General features: G+C 50.3%; 1 long non-coding RNA gene across 1 annotated transcript; it reads right to left on the reverse strand.

Annotated features, from left to right (window-relative positions):
* Positions 1–4422: 4422 nt before the first annotated feature.
* LOC132246512 (uncharacterized) lies at positions 4423–19833 on the reverse strand. The gene is made up of 3 exons (XR_009457839.1): positions 19638–19833; positions 15953–16079; positions 4423–7868 (listed from the first exon to the last, which is right to left on the reverse strand). It is a non-coding gene; the product is annotated as an uncharacterized LOC132246512 (long non-coding RNA).

Consider the following 19833-nt stretch of genomic DNA (forward strand, 5'->3'; position numbering starts at 1 on the left):
AATAATGAATATGTATTAGAAAAATAAAATATATTCACTTAGGAAGTAGAGGATATGCCGAGGCTGCTAAATATCACTCTGTAAAAAGCAAATTACAGTGGAGCCTTGGTTTGTTTAGTTTTGTGTGAGGTTTTTCTGAATGCTTAGCTCCAAAACCACTCATCAGCTCAGCAAATGGAGTTTGCCATTATGGTTTTGTAGTGCTGCAACATTAACGTGTTGTGAGGTGCGGGGGGGTGTTTATTTCACCACACGACGCAACTGTTTCCAGCTTGTTTTGAATTTTATGGAGATAAACAGGTCCATTAGAAGTTGCTTCTTTCGCTTCGGCCTGGGAAAACCTGTGCTCCGGGGAGAGCCAGGAACCAAAATGGATGGAGGGAGGAAGTGAAATGAGCTTGTCTGTTTTGATGCTCCAAACACGACTGGACAGTCAAAACGCAAAGTGGTTAAAAGTAGAACTAGACGCACTTTCTTGGGAGCTTTAATAATTGAAGCCGGTACTTGCAATACAACTGTTTGAAAGAGAATCTTAAGAAAAAGGAGAGAGGCGAGGCCGCGTCTTAAATCTGGCAGACAGAAGACACCGAGAAATATCAAAGCAGGGCTTTCAGCTGTAGATCCAGACCCTTCCTCCCTCCACGACCTCCAGGCAACGCGAGCGCGCAGCCATTTAAAAGCACTGACTCCTAAGTTGCGGTGCATCGTGAAAACAGTTTTGTGAACGCTCATAAGTTTATTGCAGATCGCAAGGTACTTGGTGCTTTTCTCTGGCCCCGGAGTCGTGCGACTGGGAGGGATCCACCCACACATGCAAAGCCACTAAGTATTCAAGAAGCTTAAAAAGAAAGCTTGAAATAAACACTGCTCAAATGAACCTTAAAATGCTCAAAAATAAATAAGGGAGACAACCACAAATCTTTAATTAAAAAAAAAAAAAAATCAAACAAACCCATATGACTTTCAGGCCAATACCTCATCATTTTTGAGGTCTGATTAGTGGTATAATATATATTTTATAATGAATTTGATGGCCATACAGTTAATAGAAGGGAAGGATTGGGCTGTTGAGGATAGCGGAGGTGGAAGGAGAGAGAAGAGGATCCCCAGAAGGACTCACAAGCAAGATATGAGCCGTGTCTTGAACCAAGTCCTGAGGTCAACTTAGGCCATTTCAAGCGTGTCTTCCTGCTAGAGACCATCTCCTTGCTCAGTTTGGAGAATGAGATCACCTAGAATGATGATAAGAAGAATTAAAAATACACGTACAGACCAAGAGACGAGCCCTTGTGCTTCGAGACATCAGCATCTGGCTTGGCAGGGTCAGGAGGAAGTGTTTCCAAAGGGCGAGATGCTGCTGTGAACAAGCACTGGATTCCTTGGCTCAGTGTTTGAACCAAGCACTGGCTTCAAGCTGGAGGTGGATTTACTGGGCCTTATGTTCCCAAACCCAGTTTGCTGCTCAGAGCCTCCATCAGCATCAAGGCTTTCCCCCAGCTGTCATTAAACCGTAGCTAGTTCCGACCACCGGCTGCACGCAGGATCTCCCCCCAAGCTAGAGGAGCAAGGCTGAGAGTAGCGCATGGCCACCAGTTTGCTCCATTAAATGGCTTAATAAGCAGACCGAGCGGTAATTAATTCAGTGAGAGATGAACAAAGGCAAGTGCCACATCCCCGGGCCAGCCCAGTGCAAAAGGAGAAGTCAGCTCCAAATGCTTAGAAAGACCTGTCAGCTCCAGCAGAGCGAACAAGGCTTGTGCACATTAGGCTAGGAGTGGAGCCGGGCTCCCAGAAACGCTCAGGAGGGCACTTGGGTGCACACAACATGGGAGGGAGCGCAGGCGGGCAGATGCTCGGAGGCCCGGCGTCTGCTAGGAACAGGCCCCGTTGCTGACAGCCGGTGGCAAAGGTTCCCCGCTGCTCCTCACCTGGCAGGGGTCCAACGCAGTTCTGGCTCTGAGCTTAATCACAGCCCGAGCCTTTCCAACTGCCAGTCACAGGCTGCACACGAGACACCAGCTGACAAAGTGGGGGTTTCAGCAGCACTTAAGCACTTGCCTACCCTGAATCCCATTAGGAAACGTGCTCCCCCTTGGGCTCTTTGGACAACTCCCGGGTTTAACGGCTGCCCCCAGACTTCTCTGCACCCTACCTGGTGGCATGGGAGACTTCTGCTCAGCTGTGCTCCACCTCACTACCTTTTGGCCATCCACAAATGCTTCATTGCAGGAAGCAAAACACTTTGCGATGCTACAAACAAATGTCCATTTATTCGCTGTAAGGAGGAGCTGCCACTCAAGAGTCCACTATTGGGACCCCACTTATGTCTGGGCCACCCTGTAGTGATACGACTTGGCTAACTCCCTCTAACTTTGACCCTGAATGAAACAGCATTAAAAGTTGCCATGGTTTTCCTACATTTACTGCAGCTATAACATTTATGTTGCAACAGCTTCTAGTGGTATCAAATGATACCAATACAATTATTACACCTGTCTGAGAACATCCCAGTTTCAATGAACATTTCTTTTAGATAAAATAATTGAAACAGGATTCTTTTAAGGTCAGAAACTCAACACACTCCATTCTCTTCCTAAACAATCGCTTCAGTTATTTTATATTACGCCGTTTTAAAGCTTTAAAAAAAAAAAAAAATCAGAAAGACTCATTTTAATTTTAATGGTATTTTCCTTCATTGACCCAGAAGGAATCTTTTCTTCTTCTTCAGAATTTTGTTTTGTGGGAATTCTCAGATATTTGGGCTTTGATCCGTTTCAGACTAGAATCATTTTGAACGTAGGAAATTCCTGTGAAATGGAAACACATGTCCCCCGCCTGACCTGGAATGGAGAAACCTGCAGAGAAGCTGGGTTTTCTCCTTCCAGCACATCAAGCCCAACTTTCCTCACTCAGTATTCAAGTCTCTGGCAGAGGCAGTGGGAAGGAAAGAGGATATCTGCGTATTCTGGGGGTAGCATCTTGGTACACGAAAAGAGAGAATATTTAGGAGCTGTGCTATCAGTAGTGGCGGTTAAAGGCTGCTCATAGCTCTCCACCAAGGCCTCTGACAGAAGAGGATTCTTCCACAGAAGAGTCAAAACCCTGGTCATTAATCTTATGGGACATCCCAGTAAAGTAGGTTATAGTCCCCTCTGATGAGGGTACAAACAAGTCCTCAGCTTTACACTGGCGGAAATAACGTTCTGACCACGGCAAAGCCGAGACACAGAGCGAAGTTGTCCAGAGTTTCAGCACAACAACAGGACATGGTCCTGTGGCAGCCAGGAGTCTTCCTCCACATGGAGGTGGAAGCCAACAAGGGGAATGGGAGTTCAAGGTTGTAAAGGCCACACTGGACAACACGTGTGTTCCCTCTTTCATAGAGCACAAAAGCCAATAAGGAAGCCTGACCAGCCCCACCGCAATCTTACCAACAGTTTACCCCGCTTCTTCCCCGCTACAGTCAGATGCAATCATGGCAACCCCACCAGCTGGGTTTCAGCGGATGCAGAGTACATGGCAGAAGGCAGCTAGGGTGGTGACAGCCCTGTAGCATCATAACTGAGCTTGTATTTGCAGTGCAAATCCTGCAGGCTGACAATACACCCCAAAGGCAACGCTGCTTTTTAGTGGTTAGTGGAAAGCACCAGCCCTCAAAGAAATGATCAGATTCACACGGAGCAATGTGAACCCTAGTCCGCTCCACACCGGAGTTCTGCCATTGACTTGAATAGGGACAAGACAACTGTATTGCTGCAAAGGCAGCTAACACCATATTGGGATGCATTATTAGGAGCATTGCCAGCAGATCAAGGGAAGTGATTCTTCCCCTCTATTTGGCTCTGAGGGGGCCACCTCTGGAGTAGTGTCCAGTTTTGGACTCCCCACTATAGAAAAGATGTAGGCAAATTGGAGAAAGTCGAGCAATGAAAATGGCGAGGGGGCTGGGGCACATGCATGATGTGGAGAGACTGAGGGAACTGGGCTTATTTGGTCTAGAGAAGAGAAAACCGAGGTCCCTGGGAATTTAATAGCAGCCTTCAACTCCCTGCAGGGTGGCTCTGAAGAAGATGGAGCTGGACTGTTCTCAGCAGTTGCAGATAACAGAACAAGAAGCAATGGTTTCAAGTTGCAGCAAGGGAAGTTTAGGTTAAATATTAGGGAAAATTCTTTTATTAAGTGGGTAGTAAAGCACTGGAACAGGTCACCCAGAGAGGCGGTGGAATCTCCATCCTTGGAGGTTTTTAAAACCAGGATAGACGACGCCTTGGTTGGGATGATATAGTTGGGGATGGCACTGCTCTGATCAGAGGGTTGGACTAGTTGACCTCCTGAGGTCCCGTCCCCTCCAGCCCTCATTTTCTGGGATCCTATGATACTGAGACCAGAGCCCACAGCTTAGTGCTTGGAGGTGGGTACATCCGAGGATGGAATTTGAACCTTAGTGGCTACTGCTCCCATAATCTCTATAATTCTCATGAGCATCCCCAGGGCGAGTCTATTTGCTCCTATGCAGTTGGTCTAGATCTGCCAGTTCCTGCTTTCACTCACACCTGGACTTGTTGAAAACCCTAGCCAAACAGCTAACAGAAGAGAGGTGAGCCAAGGCCATCTCCAAAAGCACCTTCAAGAAACAACTTCTTCTCCAACCCCTGCAAAGCTGATAGTACAGGAGCTTTTTGTGTTGTTGTTGGGGAACGTAAGGGCAGATCTGATATACATAAATCAACATATTACTCATTTTCTAGCGTTGCAGTCTGACAGCTGTTACATGAGCATATTGTTAAGAGCTGTCAGGCAGTGATACATAGTGCCTTTTACAACATATGTTGACTTTTATCTAATGTTGTTCCATAATTAGCCCCAGGGACTTGGAATCTGGGCTTCCGGCTGGCTGTGTGATCTCAGCTAACCTTTCCTTCAACTGGGAAGAAGTTAAGGCAGGGAAGGGCAAGGCCCCGTGACTCGGCCAGCAGAGGATAACGGGGAAGCAGGTGAAATTTGGGCGTTCGCTGTGCTCGCCCTTCTCCGCACTGCAGCTAAGGAACAGGCAGGTTCCAATTTCCTCCCCCGGATTCTAATCAGCTCGGAGCCCTTTGCAAGCTGGAGCGAGGGAACCGGAGGCTGGCGTGTCTGTCCAAAGAGCTGGGATGGAATTAAGTCTTGCTTCAGTCCGGGTTTGCTTTCAACATTTCTGAAGAGGTGCATTTAGAAGAGACAGGAAGCCGGCAGGCAAGCAGGGAGGCTAAGCGGCTATTTTGTATGGGACTAGAGTGTGAGAGGGGCCCATTCCCAGCGACCAGTTGCATCCAATTGTGGACTGTTGAGCAAGAGAGAGAAAAATCTTTACAAGAGCAAGAGGGAGCCTAGATAAGCAGCCGAGACAAGCAGCTTGGCTGGGGGGGAATCAGTAGCACGGGTATTTCCAGTCTCTGAATGGGTTTGAAGGACACTGGGAGAGCTAAGATGCTTGGCCCTTGGCTAATGAATGGGATGCTAGTGTCTGCATGCACTGTTGCCCTCTGTTAGATGGGGTCAGAGCTGTGCTTTAGGCCTGGGGGCATGGCACTAAAGGCAACTCTCCACGAGCTCCCATCCCAGGATGCTGGAGCAGAAGGGTCCGAGTTCCTCTCCTGCTGCCAGTGCAACACGATGTGTAGTGACAGCCATGGAGCAGGTTTGTCACCAGCCCGGCTGGTCATTTCAATGGTGCAGTGAGGAGGAGGCTGGCTTGGTATTGGGTTACGGAGCCTTTCGCTTCCATGCTGTTGGTTCAGATCCAGCCAGGAGACTGCAACAGTGGGCACCTACAGGAAAGGAGTTTGGACAGACTCCCCCCAGGCAATCCCAGTGTAGATGTGAGCAAGAGATCAAGGCATGATTCACGCGTTTGGGGGCACCTGGATGGGACGGGCCAGGACAGGACTCCCTGCTCTGCCCTGGGGAGAGGGGCCAGTGGGAAGTGCTTTGGCCTCACTGCCCAGTTGTTCTCAACTGCCTAGGACAGAGGGACCTCAGGATGCCCCTTTGCAAATCAAGATCTCCAAGTAGTAAAATGAAAAGGCCTGCACAGACACGGTAGCTCCTCAGACAGCTGTGTTTGAGGAAATCAGACCTTTAAAGGTGGGGACTTGAACACTAATCTCCCAACTCCTGAAGCCTCAGCACTTGCTGCCCAAACCCCCTGCTGCCAGGAGCTCAGTGACCCAGAACTGTGCTCCCTCACGGAGGATGCATTGCAACATCTGGGACAAAGGCAGGCTTAGGCATAGCCATTTCACCAGGAATAAGAGTTCAGAGAAGGCTGAAGAACTAAAGCCAAGAGAGCATAGGTCTGCCATGTCTGCTCCCCTAATAAAAAAGCAGGGCTTCTATCTGGCAGACAGCCCTGTCCATCATCTCTTCAAGCCCCACTGATGAGAAGGGACATGGGCTGGGCATTTCTGGTACCAGCCAGACCACTTCTCCAGAACAGGACTGAGCTGCCCCAAGCTGCTGCTCACATACAACGGGATGCCCAAGCTGCAGCCCCTCACACTTCTGGGAACACGTGTAGTGCCCACGCAGGACCCAAGGGGGTCAGCGCTGCAGGATTTGTACCGGGGATTCGCGGGACAAGGGGAGGTGCCTGGCCCTGAACACCACGGTGCAACACTGAGCCCCTGCTTCCTAGCTGCAATGGGCACTGGCTAGGATGGCGGCTCCCAGATGCCTGGGAGAAGTTGGACAGAGTCCAGTGACTCCTACTGGGAGCCAGGCTTGGCTCTCATCAGTGCACACTCTGGGAAGAAGGGAGCAGGTGCAAGCAGGCCAGGGACCTCAGCTTGGTGAAGCAGAGGCTTCCTCGTGCTGTGTCGATCTCACTGCCTGCTGCATCCCCAGGCAGGTGCTGGGGCTAGAGCCAGGCTCTGCTGGTGGAGAGTGGCTGTCAGGAGACAGAGTGAACCCAGCAAGGAGGTCTGCAGATCCTGAGGCCCTTTCTAGTTGATCCCTGCTCACTCCAAGTAGCTAGGAGTGCAAGAGTAGTGGGGAAGCCAAAGTGAGCTACTGGGGATGGTCACAGGGAATGATGCACGAGCTGGGATGTGGGAAGGAGCAGTGGGACACGTGCGTCCCTGCCCCAGCCTTCCCACTGAAAGGAAGGCAACTGGGGAAGTGCAGCACATCAGACCCGCAGGGCTTGGGAAGAGGAGGGAGGTCACCCTGGCAGAGAAAGCCTAGGGTGAAGTGAGTTGGAGGGAACAAAGCCAGGACCAAAGACCAAGGAAACTGGGCCTTCAGGGGCCTTTCCAGAGAAGAAAGAGATAATATTACCTTGAAGCAGCAGGATTTTTAAAGGCTAACTCGAGGGCCGGTTCCATTTGAAGCCCTTTCCTTTGACATTTTCCTTTAAAAAAAAGAAGGGGGGGGGAAAGAAGATGGGGAGTTTCTATAGCCAGACAGAAGCTAGGCACAGAGCACTCATCAGCTCCCTGGGCACGGCCCTTATCCAGAACCAAATTTAACTGACCCACTTTCCAACTCGGGCCAGTTCCAAGGGAGCGCTGCGTCATCTAGTCCAGCCCACAGCAAACACGCTCACGCCTGGGCTCTGCAGCTAGTACTGAACCCACAGAAATGAATGCAGAGGTACATCAGGAGGTGGAGAGGGTAAGAAAGTGAGCCCCCAGCCACGGTAGCCAGGTGCCGGCTTATCGGTTCTGGCTGCAACATAGAGCATCCCGAATGTAGAAGTTCATCCGCTTCTCACGTGTCTGGATAGACGGCACATTTATATGGGAGCAACTGGCATCACACTGATGCAAGATGTAGTGGTGGATAAACACAAGCCCTTCAACCAGGGTCACTTTGCCCAGTCCTCTGGCGATCTGCCTGTGAAAGAATGAGGATTAAAGCGTCACTGGTGGCAGTGACATCAGTGTAGGTGTGTCTGTCCACATGCATCTTAAGTAATCGTTTGCTAAAGCCCAACAAGCTATTGCCTGTTCCCTCATCACCAGTGCCAAGGCCCAGCAATAGCCCCCTACTTTGTCAGCTACCCCAGGGGAGCCCCACGTCTGCCCCTTCCCACTCCCAGAGCAATTCAAACCAGCATGAAACCCTGGTAACCAACACTGGGGTATGCATCTGTCCGTCCGTGCCCCCAAGGTAGGGTCAAGCTACTGTACCATACGGGCTCTTGATACACGACCTTTATTCCAGGAGTTTGAGTCACTGCTCAGAACCACAGGCATGCACATCTGCAGGTGTCATTCCAGCCCAAAGTTGGGATGCGAGAAGGAGCACAGCTGGATTTCTGGATCCCATGTGGCAACTTCAGAGTCGACAGCTAGGAAAGGCATCTGCTGCCTTGTCAAGTGAGCAAGTTTGCTTTGGAGAGAAAACTGCAAGGCAAATGCCCCAGGAAGGATGTTGAAAGAAAGGAACTATGAACTACACCTCTGATGGAGACCTGTGCTCCTTTGCTTCTCAGCCCTATCAACCATTTTCCACCATGCACCTGGAAAGGGCTGGTGGAGGGGGCAGTGGAGATGGCTTTGCACGAGGTCATCTGGGCCTGAAATCACTGCATGCTTCTGAGCACTTGCACTGAGCAACAGTTTTGCCAGCTATGCATGAACATCCAGGGGCCAGAGTATGAACCTCTCTAGTGGGAGCTAAAGGACCAAGTGCTCTAGAGGGGAAAAGACAGACCCATTTTCTGAGGATCAGGCCTTACATATTTTAAAGAGGGGGATTGGCTGTGCCTCCAGGTGCAGCATGGTTTGTGGATGGAGGTGTCTCATCAGAAAGGGCACTGATGCCACCTCTATGTGGACCTCCAGACATTTCTCTGCACAAAGGCAGCACAAAGCAGGTGCTGGGGCAGCTCCAAGGAGGCTGCTCTGGCTGGAGGCGGAGCAACAAGATAAGGCCAGTATCATCACTCATGGCCAGCGCCTTCCGAGACCACAGCTAAGTTCACTCCTGCAGAGCTGGAATGAGAGGGACGTGCCTTTCTAACAGGGCCACGTAGTTGATTCCTCTTCTGTTACCCTGTCTCATAGGGCACAACTGGAGTTGCGTAGGATGAACAAGAGGTGGAGTCATAAAGTCATAGAAAATTAGGGCTGGAAGGGACCTTGGGAGGTCATCTAGTCCAACCCCTTACTCAAAGTTGGGCCTTCCCCAGCTAGATCATCCCAGCCAAGGTTTGTCAAGCCAGGTCATAAAAACCTCCAAGGATGGAGAATCCACAACCTCTCTGGGTAACCTGTTCCCTTCTCATGTGAATTTTTCTCCTAATATCCAACCTAAATTTCCCTTGCAGCGACTTGAGACTGTTGCTCCTTGTTCTGTCATCTACCCCTGCTGAGAACAGTCCACCTCCATCCTCTCCGGAATCCCCTTCAAGGAGTTGAAGGCTGCTATTCAATCCCGCTGCGGTCTTCTCTTCTGCAGACAAAATAAACCCAGGTCCCTCAGCCTCTCCTTATCAGTCATGTGCCCAGCCCCCTAATGATTTTTGTTGTCCACCCCTGGCTTTCTCTAATTTGTCCAAATCCTTTGGGTAGTGGGGGCCCTAAAACTGGAAACAGTACTCCAGGTATGGCCTCACTAGTGCTGAACAGAGGGGAAGAATCACTTCCCTTGATCCACTGGCAACACTCATACCAATGCAGCCCAGGATGCCATTAACCTTCTTTGCAACAAGGACACACTGTTGGTTCATATTCAGCTTATTGTCTAGTGCAAGCCCCAGGTCCTTTTCTGCAGAGCTGCTGTCCAGCCAGTCAGCCCCCAGCCTGTTTCAGGTGCATGGGATTGTTCTGTCCTAAGTGCAGGACTTTGCACTTGTCCTTATTAAGCCTCATGAGATTTTTTTGGGGTCCAATCCTTCAATTTGTCTAGGTCTCTCTGAATCCTAGCCCTACACTCCAGCGTATCATCTACTACTCCCCCCTCCCCAAGCTTGGCATCTTCTCAAACTTGCTTAGGGTGCACTCTGTGCCATCATCCAGGTCGGTGATAAAGACATTGAACAAAACCAGCCCCAGGACTGTCCCCTGAGGCACTCCACTTGATACCAGCTGCCAACTAGACATTGAGCCATTGATTACTACCCTCTGAGCCCATTGATGGTCCAGACAGTTTTCTGTCCACCTTACAGTCCACTCATCCAGCCTGTACTTCCTTAACTTGCAAGAATGTCGTGGGAGACTATATCAATAGCCATGCTAAGATCAAAGTATATCATATCCACTGCTCTCCCCACATCCACAGAGCCCAGTCATCTCGTCCTAGAAGGCAATCAGGATGGTCAGGCATGACTTTCCCTTGATGAAGAATCCATGCCGACTCTTCCTAAATCACTTTCTCCTCCAAGTGCTTAGAAATGGATTCATTGGGGATCTGCTCCTCAATTTTTCCAGGGAATGAGGCAAGGCTGCCTGGTCTGTAGTTCCCTAGATCCACCTTCTCCCTTTTCTTAAAGATGAGTCCTATATTTGCTTTTTTCCAGTCATCTGGGACCTCTCCCAATCACCAAGAGTTTCCAAAGATAATGGCCAACTTGCCTAAATAGTCCCTAATCCATTTTCTAACCACTGTTGGCTGCTCACCTCCTCCCCAAACCATGCTGCCAGGTGCAGTAGTTTAGGAGCTGACCTTGCCTGTGAAGACAGAGGTTAAAAAAGGCATTAAGTTCTTCAGCCGTTCACATCATCTGTCACTAGGCTACCAGCCAGATTCAGTAAAGGATCTACACTTTCCCTGGTCTTCCTCTTGTTGCTGACATACTCGTGGAAATCCTTCATGTCCCTTACTGGCTGCAACTCCAATTACACTTTGGCTTTCCCAATTTCATCCCTGCATGCACAAGCAATACTCTTATGCTCCTCCCTAGTCATCTGTCCATTTCCACTTCTGGTAAGCTTCCTTTTTGTGATTTAGTTGACTGAAGAGTTCCCTGCTAAGCCAAGCTGGTCTTCTGCTATACTTGCTAGTCTTCCTGCACATCAGGACGGTTCATTCCTGCACCCTCTGTAAGGCGTCTTTAAAGTACAGGCAGCTCTCCTGGACTCCTCTCCTCTTCAGACTGGCCTCCCAGGGGATCCTACCCATCAGTTCCCTGAGCAAGTTGAAGTCCACTTTTCTGAAGCCCAGGGTCCTTACTCTGCTGCTCTTCATCCTTCCTTTCCTCAGGATCCTGAACTCAGTTGTCTCGTGGTCACCGCTGCCCAAGTTGCCACCTACTACTAAATCCCCCACCAATTCATCCCTGCTTGTGAGCAGCAGGTCAAGAGCAACACAGTCCCTAGTTGGCCGCTTCAGCACTTGCACCAGGAAGTCGTTCCCAACACTCTCCAAAATCTTCCTGGATTGCCTGAGCACTGCTGTATTGCCCTCCCAGCAGATGTCAGGGTGAGTGAAGTCCCCCATGAGAACCAGGGCCTGTGATTGGGAAACCTCCACTAGCTGTTTGAAGAAAGCCCCATCCACCTCATCTTCATCTGGTGGTCTATAACAGACACCCACCATAACTTCCCACTTGTTCCTCTCTTCTCTACCCCTAACCCAGAGACTGCAACAGGCCTGTCTCCAGCTTCATATTGGAGCTCTGAGCAATCACACAGCTTTTACATAAAGCAACTCAGCCTCTTCCTCCTCTTCTCCCCTGCCTGTCCTTCCTGAACAGTTTGTACCTATCCATGACAGGACTGCAGTCATGTGAGCCCCCACCAAGTCTCTTATTCCAATAATGTCATCATTTCATGACAGAGCAAGGACTTCCAGTTCTTCCTGCTTGTTTCCCAGGCTCGGTGCATTCGTGTACAGACCCTGGGGTAACTGGACAACTGCTCTACTTTGTCAGGGAGAATGAGGACACCTCCCCTGTTACCCCCTCCTGCTTGTGTTTTCTCCAAGTCACCCACTTCCCTCAGGGCTTTGGTCTCCACCCCCCGGTAAACTTAGTTTAAAGCCCTCCTTACTAGGCTGGCAAGCCTGTCTGCATAGATGCTCTTCCCTGCCTGTGTCAGGTGGATCCCATCTCTACTTAGCAATCCTCCTTCTTGCAACAACATCCAGTGGTCTAAGAAGTGAAAACCCTGCTGGCATCAGACCGCAGTGTCCTTGGGCCTGCAGGAAAGTACATTGACACCAGCCTTGGCTGAGGAAATGCAGCTGCTCCAAAAGCAGAGGCGCATCTATGGGCAGGGAGAAGATGGGTGAGGGGGGGAGAGCCCGTCCACAGAGAGACAGGGACTGATTTAGTGACTGGAAGAGAGGATAAATGAAGGAGCAGATGGTTGAGTTAATGAATGGAAAGGAGAAATAGATGGACCAAGAGACAGGGGGTGGATGGGGGAACGCATGGCTGCTCTTCTCCCCAGAAGAGGACGGACGTGATGACACGTTGTCACGCACCCGTTCCACATGTACGGACATGCAACAGTGACCTGGAGCAGTTGTTCCAGCAGCAGCCTGCTACGCTGCCTCCCTCGGGCATCTCTCCTGTAGCAGAGGTGAGAGAGCTGATGGCTTCGGGCTCCGGTCCCCTGCCTTTGGGGGCAGTCTGAGGGTCCAGGAGGCTGTGCAGTGACACAAGAACAATCCAGGCCCTGCACGGTTCTTCTGAGACTTGCTTTGGAATGAATTCAGCGAGACTCGGCAGGGCTAAGAAATGCAGGGTTTGCTCCCAAACCATGTGATGTTACTGGGAGGGAGTCTTCCCATTGCCTCCATTTACTCTGGATCCCATCCGCAGAAGGCACAAGTGCCAACTCCCTTGATCTACCCCAAGACAGCAGGGAACCACCCCGCCAAAACAATAGACAGGCACCTGGACAGATAGATAAACTTGGCGGCCAAGTTCTTTGGGCCAGGGATCGCCTTTTGTTCTGCGTCCTTACAGTCCCCGGGCCACGGGGTCCTGGACTCAGACTCCGAGCTGCGATTGCAATGCAAAGAATGATGATAAAATAATTAATAGCAATGAGCGGATAAGCAGATGGAGAGAGAACTCGCAGCCAGATGACTGAAGAGTAATTTGACAATCCCCAAGTACCTCAGCCTAGCAAGGAATCTGAACTAGACACCCCCTCCCCGCCCCCCTTCCCTTATTACAAGCCTCTTTGCAGCCATCAAGAAACTTTAGCACCAACTATTTCCAGCAAAAGCTCCCCAAAAATGTCACTCTCCCAAAGCCACTGTCAAAAATATTCAGAGGACATGGGTTGTTTCAAAGTGGTTGCCAGCTCCTCGCAATTTCACGTTAGAGCTGTAGCAAATCTGAAGGGATTAGCTGGTAGGGAGAGAAAGATTGACTCAAGAAGCCTACAAAAATCTGTGGGCTGTTTTCCCTCTTCAGATGCAGCTGGATCATGCGTTTTAAAAAAAGGGGGTGGAGGGGAGATTTAAAAAAAGTTATCTATATCGATCAAACCCAAAGAAAAGTACACTTTCCGGAGCTGGCTGCTTGCAGCAGATTCCTCTGGCCGTGCCCCAGTGGCTGCATAATTCATAGGCTCTTTAGTAATATGCAAATCTGGCAGCTCCCAACAGGCTGTCCCAGACAGGCTTGTCTCACTCCTCGCTAGGAAACACAAAGTTGAGCGCGCACAACAGGAAACACAGAGCTAGTTGGCTGAGCCTTAATTGCGAATTAGGCAGTGCTCCCCCACTCATGAATTATACACGAGGCGCGGGTACAAAGATGTCGTTCAGGCGATGGACTTGTTTATACGTTCTGCTCTGGTGGCTTTGAACTATAGCTTCGACTTAACTGCCGCCGCCTCCGTTTTTCGGCAAACATATAAATACATTCCCCTCCCCTGTGCCACTTCCAAGCTTCCTCTCCTCTCCGAGAGCAAACGCACGCAAATCTTAGTCTCCTGCAAAGTCTGGAAGTGACAGGAAAGCCAGTGTTTGCAGCAGCTGATGTGCTGGCTGCACAAACTACATTTAAAATACAGCCGGCTAAATACCTCCTTGCTAGCCGCAGCACCGATTGTCGGGCTGGATTCTGAACATTTCCACTTCTTCCTTTCTTCTCCTCATCTTAAGGAAATGAAACAATAACTCTTAGCCCTCTGTAATATTCTTTTGGTCCAGTAGTTTCCAATGAGTCTCTAGGGGATGGGGAAACTAAGGTGTGCAGGGACTCCTACAGACAGCCTGCAGGAAACTGGGAACAAAACCCACATGGACAATTTTTCAGCAAACAACCCATCCCACCAGCACTCGGCTATAGTCATCGTCTCCTCACAGGCTCCAGTGCACCCTGAACTCTTGGTTGGGATCTTTAAAGCCACTAGAGGACTATCTTAGAAAACAGTCCTTTCTCCACGGCCTGCCAGGCAGGATAAAGCGCCGGCTTATACTCCCCACGGCTGGTGACTCCCTGAAAGAGATCCCCCGACTGCAGGGCTCAGTGCCAGTCGTGGCTCCCCGGTCCTGCAGTCTGTGCCCAGGCACCACCACAATGGCCCACGTCCAGTTGTCCCAAGCTAACAGCACCTTAAAGCTCTTCAGAGCAATGTCGCCACCATCCCCAGCCTGCTCAAAGCCTCCACTGGTGTCCAAAGGAACGAATCCTTGCCACAGTTCAAAGGAGGTTTGTAGACCCAGTCGTGACACCCCACGGGTGGGAGCCCAACCCTACACGACCCTGTCTGTGCATCCAGCCCATACATCGTTCAGCATCAGGTGCCAAACCCCATCCACGGGTCCCGAGCATCTACAGCCATCAGTGCTGTACTGAGCGAGCAGCAACCTGATGGGGATGGCGTGGTTTCTTGTTGCTGCCATTGTAATCATCCATATGGGGGATTTACACCACCAGCACCTGAGAGAATGGCCTCAATCAGGTTCAGAGTCCCATTCTGGCTCTGAACAAATACATTGCTTATGGTTACAGGTCCTGGACTGGCGAGTTGCTCCATGCAGGCACCATGTCTGAGCAGAGCCTAGTGACTCCCCAAGGTTTGCATGGGTGCAGGGACCCACATGGAGCTGACAGCAGGGGCGGAGCCTTCATCCTCTGGTCAGCTTCCCCACATCCAGCCCTGGCTGCCCAGTCATGCTCTTCCTCTCTCACAGCTTGTAGAAAACCCTTGCAGGAGCTAGCAACAAGGACAGTAGGACAAAGCAGGGAAAAAAAGGAAATGAGGACTTCAGCATGCCAGTACTCCATGGACAAGTGACTGCTCATTAACACCAGGGATTACAACCGAACGGAGACAGGTTGCCCATTAAGAGAGAAGGCGGCAGTCGGACTTGATGATCTGTTGAGGTCCCTTTCGACCCGAACATCTATGAATCTACCATCTATGAAAAACCACCAAGGCACGTGGTGGGGCAACCAGGAAGGTCTCTCCCATATAGCCAAGTCAGACTTGGAGTCATCCCAGCTTTAATGATGCAGTTTCCCCCTTCGCTCCCTTCCTTCTTCCCTGCGGTTGACAAGGCCATCTTTGCCCAAGCCAAGCAGGGTGGGCTCAAGATGGTAGCCTGGGAGCCTGGCATGAAGAGGATTGGCAGGGCAGGCCTGGGACAGGCTGTGGAGCCGAGAGGAATTTAGGCTACACCCGTCTCACAAGGGGCTGGGGATCACCTGGCAGGGCTGCACGGGAGACTCAGATACAGGTCTGGCACTGTTCCTCGCTATCTCCACATACACTGGGCAGAGGGGCTTGGCTGCGAGCTCTCTGGGGCTGGGCTCGTGTCATGTTCTGTGATGCTGAGGAGCGTTCACAGCGGCTATATAAATGATTGATCATTAAACCAACTGCCTTTAGATGCAAGGCAGCGTGAAAGGGCCTCACTAGATTTCCAACATCCCACTTCACCCATCAACAGAGTCCACTGTTACCACTTACAAAGCATAACAGCCTATTACCATAATCAGATCAGACGCAATTCACTATAATTAGAATCTCTTCCGCGATCCCCCAGCCCTCATTAATAAAACTTGCCTTTCGGTCTTCTTTGTTTGCTTCCCACCTAACCGAGCCTGGACTCTGCGACTTGCAAGCACGCGCGTGGCAGCATCAGTTCTCATCACGGTTACTGTCGCCAGGCCATTCACTCTTGCTTTCCTAGACCGGGAGGTAGCATCAGCATTAATACATGCTACTCCAGAGGGGGCTGCATTTCAGACCCAGGCACAGAGGGTTTCTTGCACACGAAGAAGTCACTCCCTAAAATATGCAACTGGCTTCCATTCAAATCAGTGAGGGGTGCAAGAGCCTCGGGACACTGCAGGACCTATAAACACAGATCCTGCCTCAGCGACACACCTCAGTGTGAGCTTGCACCCCGGCACATTTAAGCAAACACTTAAGAGCTCTGCTGAACATGGGCCACAACTGCATTTTATTTCTTTGGGGACTGTCACAGTCTCCGCCTCCGAGTAGGGAGCATAATGCCACCGTCCTCCCTCTTGGCAGCCCCCTGGCAGAGCCCAGGCACCAGGACCCCTTCAGCTGCTCTGGGGCTAGCTTGGAAGACTATTGGAGGGGCCCCTGCAGCAGCCGTCACTGCTGAGAGAGGCAGGCCGCTTCCACGAAGCCCCGCTGCTGGAGGGGCCTTCCCCCCTTTGGGGCCTGGAGCTGCTGACCCTAAAGACTTTGCAAGGTGCAAGCACCGGTCTTGATCAGTCCTTCCAGCTTCCTCCTACTCAGTTGCTCACATCTTTTACCCTCCACATCCCAGCCTCCTTCCCCACATCACAGCCCCCATTCTCTCTTTACCTCTACCATGCCTATTGCACCCCCTTCCCAGCCCTGCCCCATCCTCCGACTGTTTTGCTTGTGGGCTGTTTCCTCTGTACCCCCAACTCTTTAGTTAGAGTTGCAAATCCTTCAGGCTGGGGACAGTCTTTCCTATGCTTGTACAGCACCAAGCACAGCAGGGTCCCAGTGCTCCAGGTTGGATGGCATATAAACAAGCTCTTGGGAAACCAGCTGGTGCTTGGAGCAGAGATGCCTTCAAGCACCCTTTTCTCCAATTTCTCTTCCTGTTGCCAATGTGGGACAGGGAATTCGGGTCCCGCATAAAGACAGTCCTCCTGTGCCCACCCTAACCAATGTCTGCTTTATCCGAGGACTGGGGTTGTTAAAAAGGAGGATTTTAGAGGCATTTCCTTTCAATCTTAGAGACAAACACAACAGCGAAGGAAAAACCTTGGGTTAAGACCTTGAGGGAATCCAAGGGCAAAATCCTACATGTTTTTATGAGAGATTAGGGCAAACTTAGTTTTGTCTTAAGCCACTAAAGGCTTATAAAAGCCCCAAAGAATAGACTTTACGCCTTGGAAAAGCCTCCCAGGGCTTAGAAAAGAAAAGTCAATTTAAAGTTAGAGTGCAGTCTGCTTTGTTAAAGAGTCAGGGTCTGAGAAAGTAAGCAAAGCCAACCCAGCACGCACAGAGTTGGGAGACTTAACTCACTTCACCAGAGCAAAACAGCAAACAGAGCAGTGCTCCTCTGGACAGGCCAGAATTAAGATATGATGAGGCTTTTATACTACTGAATGTTTCAGTCTGCACTGGGATGTTTCCTTTGACCCATACAATAATTATACCAACTCAATGCCTAGGCCGGGCAGCTATAGAAAGGTGCCTTATATCAAAATCATTTAGTCCCTTCCATACGAGGATAGCCATACAAATATAAAAAGCACGTTATACCACTATAACTGTCCCCACAATGAAGAAGTAAAGTGGTTGTTCCCATTTCATTTCTAATGTAGATGAACCCTTTAATGAGGGGAGGGAGGGGAAATCTAGGACTGTCCTCATATGGTCAAAAGCAAGGTGCGTGGCATGCATTAGATAGGCAGCACCAAGCATATTTTGGTGATGACCACTGCCGATATCACATTTATCTGGAGACCCTGGCAACCTATAGTCCCAGCTCCACAGGGGACTGTGTCAGGAGTCATTCCACTGCAACCCAGGGGTGACTCTCATGCCTAAAGGCAAACTATACTGCCACAGTCTCCACAGTTTAGGCTTGAAACCCAGACCCGAATCCTCTCTAGAACAGAGACCCAGGGGCTGATAATGAGTTAGACTAGTACCGCATGATGCAGAACCAGGCCGCTGGTCCACTCAGACTGGAAACAGCTATTGCAGCTGGTTGCTGCATCCTGAACTGTTCCAAGGCCCCAAATCAACATTAGAAGGATAAGCTGGATGGAGGTTATATATGTTCCTATTACCCATTCAGTAAGCCACAGGGACTCAAATCAAGATTTATTCCAAATTCCCCCACCCTTTCCCAGCCCACTTCTCTGTGCCCTTTCATGAAACTTCATAAAAACGACTCTTCAGGGTTCTCTACTTATTGTCTCAGCTGCCAGAGCAATGACAATAAATCTTGCTGGAGCCCATAAAAGAGAAAGCTTTCTAACTATCCGTGCAACTCTGCCTCATGTGCAAAAGGCAAGCTGCGTTCTTTCTTGGTCTCCCTCGCACACACACGTGCCAGACCACAACCCAGCTTGCCTTACTGAAGCTCTGATGCCAGGAAAGGACCCAGCAAGTATAACTTCTCGATCCAGGACTCCAGTGGCCTTGGTTTGATTCCTATTTCCTTTGGGATTTGGGGCAAGCCACTAGACTCTGTGCTCCAGTTCCTCACGTATAAAATGGGGGTAAGAGTAATTCCCTGTCCTCGGCCTGGCCTAACTGGCTCGCAAGCCATTTGAGCCAGAGACTTCTCATTGTCACATTTGAACAGTGGCTGTGTCAAAGGGCCCTGATCTTGGCTTTAGAACTAGGTGCTCCGATAATATTAGTAACATTTCAGTTGGGAAAGTATTTCATCACTTGGAAACTCATTTACTAACTTACCTTAAGCTGCAAATGACTCGCATGAAGGTAGATCGAAGTCATGAGGAAGGAGGCGGCACATTTGGACTGAACAGTCCCTCATCACCACCACACACATGGGTGTTGAAAGGCAGCCTCCCTCTTCCACCACTAAATCAAAACTGGAAGCAACCTCAGGACTCTCAGAGAGGATGACATGTAATTTTCCGGCTGGAAGTGATGATGCTCTTCAAAGCAGTGATGCTCAAGCATTACAACTGGATTTTAATCCCACAGTAGGTAGGAAATTTAACAGGAGTGAGTCACAGAAACTGTAAACTGGTCACCGAACCAGGTAAGTGGCAATGCTTCCCTCCTACTTGTCTTCTCAGGTTTGAGTGGGAAGGAAATTACTGGGGCTCCCAGGAAATTTAAAAGCACATCCTGTCTCACTCTGCTCCGACTTGTTTCCCTTTGGCTCTTCCCTCTCCCACTTACCTCCGGAAGAGGGGACAGTCCTGCAGCTAGAAAGGATTAGGACTCAAGAGATCAATGGTCCAAGCTTCATCTCTGCCACTGACTCATTATACAGCCTTGGGCAAGTCAACTCACCCCTGTAGACCTCAGTGCCTGCTCTGTAAAATGGGTTAATAATCCTCACTGTAAACTCAGGGGCATCGGGCTGTCTCTCAGTTGGTGTTTGTGCCTGGCACGATGGGACCCAGGCCCCCAGATAAGAAGGTAAAACAAATGACTATGCTTATGCTAGGCTGCCCTAACACAGAAGCTGTCCTCTCTACCAAGGCACATATCTATCAGAGACTAGCAGACAAGCAGACTTACCTAGCCTCTCCTTACAACATCTGCTCTCCCCGGCACTGCACAGCACAGCAGCCAGCTCCTTTCCTTCCCATTTATCCCAACTGGGGGAAGCAAATCTGAACGCAAGGACCCAGCAGTCATTCCCCGCTCTCCATGGCTGCAGCCCCAGCACCAGGCCGGTCGGGAACTCTGATGCAGCCAGCTCCTGGCTCAGTGG

The sequence above is a fragment of the Alligator mississippiensis genome, chromosome 16 (assembly GCF_030867095.1).
Source record: "Alligator mississippiensis isolate rAllMis1 chromosome 16, rAllMis1, whole genome shotgun sequence".
Lineage (NCBI taxonomy): Eukaryota > Metazoa > Chordata > Crocodylia > Alligatoridae > Alligator > Alligator mississippiensis.